Source organism: Schistocerca cancellata, chromosome 2, assembly GCF_023864275.1.
Source record: "Schistocerca cancellata isolate TAMUIC-IGC-003103 chromosome 2, iqSchCanc2.1, whole genome shotgun sequence".
NCBI lineage: Eukaryota > Metazoa > Arthropoda > Insecta > Orthoptera > Acrididae > Schistocerca > Schistocerca cancellata.
Genome location: NC_064627.1, coordinates 862,079,541 through 862,087,579, shown reverse-complemented (window position 1 = coordinate 862,087,579; position 8,039 = coordinate 862,079,541). Strand labels below are relative to the sequence as shown.

The following is an 8,039-nucleotide window of genomic DNA, read 5'->3' as shown; positions in this document are numbered from 1 at the left end:
CAACATGAACGGTATCTGTAAGTCCATCTTTTCAGAGATGGTTGCGGGACTCTGCTGTTCAGTACGGAATGTCAAATCAAACACCTTTCAGCTGTCTACTTTCCAGACTGTCATTTTATTGGACTATCAATTTCAGCGATATATTACGCCATCTTAAGGCCACTTGAAGTGATCGCCGTATCAAGCAGAAATCTACAGCTACCAGTCTTTGAATACTGGCCCCTATTTTGACCGGAACCGACGTTGGAACCTTTCTACACGTCGGTCAGAGGGCCTGAAGAAGGCAAAACGTATCGCCAAAACTGGCAGCCCAATAAAATAACAGTTAAGAATTCAGACGGCTGAGAGGTGTTTGATTTGACAACACGAAAGGTTCCGTTTGTAGTGGTGCAGCGACTACGGAGCATGGACACCTGAGCAATGGTGTCCACTGTGTTCAGCAATGAATAGCGGTTGTCCTATCTCGGATGACTGGATGACAATCGTTGTCAAATATGGCGGCGAGCTGGGGGTGGGGTTTCCATTCAGTGTTTTGGAGAGGCACACCAGCTCCATCATGGTGTGGGGGGCTGTCGAGTATGATTTCAGGTCACGACTAGTGGTGACTGAAAGAACTCTGACAGCACAATGACACGTCATGGCCATCCTGTGTCGTCATACGTTATCGCTCATGCGATAGTATTTTGGCGCCATTTTTGAACAGGGCAATGCTCACCCCCACATGGCACATGTCTCTATGAACTGCCTGCATGATGTCGAGGTTCTCCTATGGCCAACAAGATCCCCTGATCTGTCCCCAATAGGATACGTGTGCAACCAGCTAGGAAGTTAACTCCATCCCAGCGCCCGTATCCTGGACATTCAGGACTAATTGCAACACGTGTGGGTTAGTTTGCCTCAATAGAGGGTACTACAGCATTGTACACCTTCCTGACTCTTATCAGTGCATGCGTAACGGTTAACGTCGTCCTCATAAGTGGCCTCATCCAACCAAATTCTTTTTATTTGGCTTGCTGTTCACTGAAATAACATCTCATACCTTCTCAACCTTCACGATGCTTCACTTTTTTGTCAGGCAGTGTGGTTACGTAACGGTCTCATAGAAGTTCTTTGTCGACCGGACATTAAATTCCCGATCTTCCGCCAGCCGGAGTGACCGAGCGGTTCTAAGCGCTACAGTCTGTCGCCGCGCGAACGCTACGGTCGCAGGTTCGAATCCTACATCGGGCATGGATGTGTGTGATGTCCTTAGGTTAGTTAGGTTTAAGTAGTTCTAAGTTCTTGGGGACTGATGACCTCAGAAGTTAAGTCCCATAGTGCTGAGAGCCATTTGAACCATTTTGAACCCGATCTTCCTTTTCCCCTTCTGGTTATTTAAGAGCAGTTAACTGACATCACAACAATCAAAACCAAGCAGTTAAGGACACAAAAGTCTGACAAGGAAAACGTAAATGATATAATTATAGCCCCAACTAAAGAGCTCGAGATCTTATAATTAAAAACACTAGAGTAACATCTGTAGACAGCATTCTTGTGTAAATGCATAAACTGAGCTTCCGGCTTCCTCTTATCGTAAACTGACGTGAAGATGACATGCATTTACAGGTACCTTCTTAAGTTCTTAGACTCATATCTAGTGTCACTAACAAGTGTGCGTCCATCCCATTGACGGAGGTGGTGGTGGTGGTGGTGGTGGTGGTGGTGGTGGTTAGTGGTTAACGTCCCGTCGACAACGAGATCATTAGAGACGGAGCGCAAGCTCGGGTTAGGGAAGGATTGGGAAGGAAATCGGCCGTGCCCTTTCAAAGGAACCATCCCGGCATTTAGGGAAATCACGGAAAACCTAAATCAGGATGGCCGGAGACGGGATTGAACCGTCGTCTTCCCGAATGCGAGTCCAGTGTGCTAACCACTGCGCCACCTCGCTCGGTGTCATTGACGGAGGGTGAAAAGAAAGCTTTTGTGGGACCTGTTATTAGGTTAATTTCATCTGCACGATATGTATGGGTTAAATGCGTAGGTGGCTACACGATATCCGTATTCCGCCTCGAAAGCCGTGTTCTTGGAATATTTGAAGGAGCATTTCGCGAGATACAAAGCGTCTTTATTGCAACGTCTGTCAGTTAGGAGTTTCAGTATCTCTGTTACTTTCTGTCTTCCTTGTCAGTCGAGCGAGCCTGTGATCGTTTCCGCCAGATTCTTTTATATACGCTGCCGACAGGTGACGTCATTGGTCCAAGCTGAATGGATATAACGTGGTCTTCAATACACCTCTGGGTTCTTATGGCCAAGAACCGCACACTAACGACCTTCAGTAGGACTGGCCCTTTTCTGCAAAAGTCTCAGTGTGCAGACCTCGCCACGATCAGCAATTTCCACCAAACGTCAGTGTTATGAAAAGGATAGTTGCTACTCACCATATAGCGCATATGCAAAGTCGCAGATCAGATAGGTATAACAAAAAGACTGTCAGAAAGTAAGCTTTCGGCCATCACGGTCTTTATCGGAAATAGACAACATACAAACACACAAATTCAACTCACACACATGACCACAGTCTCTGGTGGCTGAGACCAGTGTGTACGTGTGTGTATGTTGTCAATTTTCGTCGAAGTCCTTGATGGCCTAAAGCTTATTTTCTGACAGTCTTTTTGTTGTACCTATCTGCGACTCAGCATCTGCGCTGTATGGTGAGTTGCAACTATCAATTTCATAATACTGACATTACTGCATCCTGGATTTTCCATAGTTTTACCTGCACCAAATGTACGAAATGTCGGCGTTGTTCTGAAATAATTCTTGGAAGAAAGCATGTGCCTGAGTGTACCGTATTCGGCACACAAGTGTTCTCATGACACCAGCCGCATCACCTGCAGACCCTGCTGCGGGATCCTGGGTGTGGCTTCCTCCTACATTCATGCTCATCAGCGTCGGGCGCCGTGGCTTAGTTGGTTAAAGCGCCTGTCTAGTAAACAGGAGATCGAGGGTTCGAATCCCTCCGGTGCCTCGCAAATTTTTTCTCTTACTGTTACACGGTGTTATTCGCACTGTACTTCAAAATAACGATCTAGTGTGCCACTGCACATGACATCCTATTCCGAAATATCATAAATGACTTGCTGCTTAAATTTCCGTTTTACATGTACCTATACTCCGAATCGATTTATCGAACACATTTTTTCCGTCTTTCTTCTGTTAGTTTCAGGCACCTCTGCTTTTAGATCACCTTGGTGTCGGCGCTTCGTTGAATGTCGCAGTCAAGTCAAAATTTGGAAATGGACAAGGAAAAAGTTGGCCCTTCTTAACAAGACATTTTACGTAAAGGGGCGCTCAAGAAGTTCCCGTATGAGGGCGTTGCCGCAACGTACGAGGGTCACTCCAATAGAAATGCACACTATTTTTTTAAATTCATCTTTTATTCTACATGTTTGAAAGTTTAGGAACAATGTTTTCATTTCTCCGCATAATTTCCATCCTTCTCAACTGCCTTGCGCCATCTTGGAACCAGCGCCTATCCGTACGGTAAAATTCTGGACCAACCTGTTGGAGCCACTGTTTGGCAGCGTGCACAAGGGAGTCATCATCTTCAAACCTTGTTCCACAAAGAGAGTCTTTCAGTTTCCCAAATAGATGATAGTCATATGGAGCCAGGTCAGGACTGTAAGGCGGGTGTTTCAGTGTTGACCATCCGAGTTTTGTGATCGCTTCCACGGTTTTTTGACTGACATGTGGCCGTGCATTGTAGTGCAGCAGCAAAACATCCTGCTTTTGCCGATGTGGTTGAACATGACTCAGTCGAGCTTGAAGTTTCTTCATTGTCGTCACATATGCATCAGCATTTATGGTAGTTCCACTTGGCATGATGTCCACAAGCAAGAGTCCTTCGGAATCGAAAAACACCGTAGCCATAACTTTTCCAGCAGAAGAGTTCCGGAAATTGTACAGAAAATTGGAACAGAGGTCAACATAAACATCATTTCCGCCCTCTTTATTGCTCATGAAATCCACACATTACATGTTGTACCACCATACAGCGAGACCTTCAAGGTGGTGGTCCAGATTGCTGTACACACCGGTACCTCTAATACCCAGTAGCACGTCCTCTTGCATTGAAGCATGCTTGTATTCGTCGTGGCACACTATCCACAAGTTCATCAAGGCACTGTTGGTCCAAAATGTCCCATTCTTCAACGGCGATTCGGCGTAAATCCCTCAGAGTGGTTAGTGGATCACGTCGCCCATAAAAAGCCATTTTCAATCTATCCCAGCCATGTTCGATAGGGTTCATGTCTGGAGAACATGCTGGCCACTGTAGTCGAGCGATGTCGTTACCTTGAAGGAGGTCATTCACAAAATGTGCACGATGGGGGCGCGAATTGTCGTCCATGAAGACGAATGCCTCGCCAATATGCTACCGACATGGTTGCACTACCGGTCGGAGGATGGCATTAACTTATTGTACAGCCGTACCAGCACCTTCCATGACCACCAGCGGTGACGTTGGTCTCACATAATGCCATCCCAAAACAGCAGGGAATCTCCACCCTGCTGCACACGCTGCACAGTGTGTCTCAGGCGTTCAGCCTGACCGACCGACTTGCCTCCAAACACGTCTCCGACGATTGTCTGGTTGAAGGCAGATACAACACTCATCTGTGAAGAGAACATGATGTCAATCCTGAGCGGCATGTTGTTGGGCCCATCTGTACCGCGCTGCATGGTGTCGTGGTTGCAAAGATGGACCTAGCCGTGAACGTCAGAAGTGAAGTTGCGCATCATGCAGCCGGTTACGCACAGTTTGAGTCGTAACACGACGTCCTGTGGCTGCACGAAAAGCATTATTCAACATGGTGGCGTTGCTATCAGTGTTCCTGCGAGTCATAATCCGTAGGTAGCGGTCATCCACTGCAGTAGTAGCCCTCGGGTGGCCTGAACAGGGCATGTCATCGGCAGCTCCTGTCTCTCTGTATCTCCTCCATGTCCGAACAACATCGCTTCGGTTCACTCCAAGACTCCTGGACACTTCCCTTGTTGGGAGCCCTTCCTGGGACAAAGTAACAACGCGGACCCGATCGAACCGCGATATTGACCGTCTAGCCATGGTTGAATTACAGACAACACGAGCCGTGTACCTCCTTCCTGGTGGAATGACGAACTGATCGGCTGTCGGACCCCCTCCGTCTAACAGGCGCTCCTCATGCATGGTTGTTTACATCTTTGGGTGGGTTTAGTGACATCTCTGAACAGTCAAAGTCTATCTTCAGGAGTTCTGGGAACCGGGGTGATGCAAAGCTTTTTTTGATGTGTGTACCCTAAGCCATTTGATATTCAAAGAATTTTGTGACGATAGTGAAGCCTGACAAATATCTGCGTCATTCTTTGTAACATTTCGGAAACGTCAGTAGCGTAAGTTCGAAGATTGTTGTTCTGGCTGTAAAGGTAATTCCTGAACGGAAGCTACGGTGAATTACGTCTCCTTCCCATGAGTTTTACAAAATAAGTGATTCCGTTTTAGACAGTTGAAATAGGCTTTACTCTAATAATTGTTTTTGTTACCTCCTGGAAATTTTAAGCGAAGTGAGGTGACAACAGTCACGGGATACCTCGTAATATCGTGTCGGACATTCTTTTGCGCAGCGCAGTGCAGCAACTCGACGTTGCATGGACTCAGCAAGTCATTGGAAGACCCATGCAGAAATACTGAGTCATCTTGCCTCCATAACCGTTCATAATTGCGAAAGAGTTGCCAGTGCAGGATTTTGTATACAAACTGAGCTCTCGATTACGTCCCATAAATGCTCGATGGGATTCATGTCGGGCGATCAGGGTGGTCAAATCAATCGCTCGAACTGTCCTGAATGTTCTTCAAACCACTGGAGAACTGTCTTGGCCCAGAGACATGGAGTATTGTCATCCATAAAAATTCCATAGTTGTTTGGGAATATGAAATTCATGAATGGCTTTCCATTGAATGATTGGCTCGGTTGGACCAAAGGACCAGATCATTGCATGGCAACACAGCCCACAATATTATGGAGCCATCACCAGCTTGCACGGTGCCTTGTTGACAACTTGGATCCATGGCTTCGTGGGGTGTGCGTCACACTCGAACCCTGCCATCAGCTCTTACCAACTAAAATCGAGGCTCATCTGACCAGGCCACGGTTTTCCAGTCGCCTAGGGTCCAACCGATATGGTCACGTGTCCAGGAGAGGCGTCGTGCTGTTAACAAAGGCACTGGCATCGATCGTCCGCTGACATAGCCCATTAACGTCATATTTCGTTGGATACGTTCGTCGTACGTCCCACGTAGATTTCTGCGGCTATTTCACGTAGTGTTGCTTGTCTGTTAGCACTTACAACTCTGCGCAAACGGCTCTGCTCTCGGACGTTAAGTGAAGGCTGTGGGGCACTGCGTTGTCCATGGTGAGAAGTATGCCTGAAATTTGGTATTCTCGCCACACTATTGACATTGCGGATCTCGGAATGTTGAATTTCCTAACAATTTCCGAAATGGAATGCCCAATGCCAACTACCATTCCGCTCCAAAGTTTGTTAATTTCCGTCATGCGGCCATAATCACATTGGTAACCTTTTCACAATAATGACCAGAGTACAAATGACAGCCCCGACAATTCACTGCCCTTATACGTTGTGTACGTGCCTGAGTTTACGTATCTGATGCACGTAACACCACAGTTCATTTCACTCAGAAAACACAAATTTAACCGTATGCTACATACAATTTATATAAATGCAAACGTTCTCCGGAATGTTTTTCTCTCCCTTTTTTTTGTATTTTTTTTCTTAACTGTGTTCACCAGAACTGATTTTAGAATTTCCTTCTATTGGATGTTTCTTATGTACTGCATATTTCTTATGTACTGGATGTTTCATATGTATTGGATGTTTCTTATGTATAGTGACGCGGGTATTAAACCACACGAAGGCTAATCCTACACTGAATTTTTCAGACCATGTCTTCTTTTTCTTAATGGCACCCAATAGATCGTCTGGAGCTGGAGCATTTGAATGTATCCATTGCAGTGACTGCTGAAAAACCATGTATATCAAGTGTTCGTCCGCCATTCCGTGGGATAATTTCGCTTTTGACTGTAGCTGCGCCGGCCGCGGTGGCTGAGCGGTTCTAGGCGCTTCAGTCTGGAACCGGGCGACCGCTACGGTCGCAGGTTCGAATCCTGCCTCGGGCATGGATGTGTGTGCTGTCCTTAGGTTAGTTAGGTTTAAGTAGTTCTAAGTTCTAGGGGACTGATGGCCTAAGAAGTTAAGTCCCATGGTGCTCAGAGCCATTTGAACCATTTGAACATTAATAGTTGGACGTTATTTCGTATTATTTGGCACGTTATCCGCCTCTATCCAATACTACGCCCCTTTCTTTTGACTTCCGAAAACATGACAGAGAATTGCTCAGTGTGTGCCATCCTGATCGCGGTGTTGGCCCTCTATGGTATTCCATCTCTTTGCTTTAACTAGTCTGCTCTGTCCGTATATCTGAGATAAGATGTTAAATCGGGCCGTAGTTTTCACACGCAGCTGTTTACACCGGTAACCAGTAGACGCATGACGTAACGTGAAAGCCACGCAGCGGTACGCATTGCACAACCCGCGCTTCCGGTTTGTGACTTCCCCGCGCGCGCACCCAGCTGTATGTTTTCGCACGGTTTCTCATTGTACGGTGAGAGCGAGGAAAGCCTCCTCAATATGCATGCGGGCACCATTTTCGTATTATGGTACTGGCTAGCTCTAACAACGTGACACAACAATGTAAAAGAGGACGAGCGGAACCACGTAGAAGGCTAAAAACGCTCCCTTGACATAGGCCGACACATAGAAAAATAAAACAGCAAGAAAGTAATAACAGAATGCTGAGACAAGGAAAACATAAGAACTCAATGATCCAGAGGAGGGTGACTGTATATAACAGAAGAACACTAAGAACTAGCAGCCACGACTGCTCTGAGTCATGCTGCGGTTCCACGCAGTGCTCAAATTCCATAGATGAGTACGTCACGTCGTCA

At 46.5% G+C, this 8,039-nt stretch overlaps 1 non-coding gene across 1 annotated transcript; it reads left to right on the top strand.

The window, feature by feature from the left end:
* The first annotated feature begins 2,933 nt into the window (after window positions 1-2,933).
* On the top strand, window positions 2,934-3,007 carry Trnat-agu (transfer RNA threonine (anticodon AGU)). Its single transcript has one exon. It is a non-coding gene; the product is annotated as a tRNA-Thr (tRNA).
* Window positions 3,008-8,039: the final 5,032 nt, after the last annotated feature.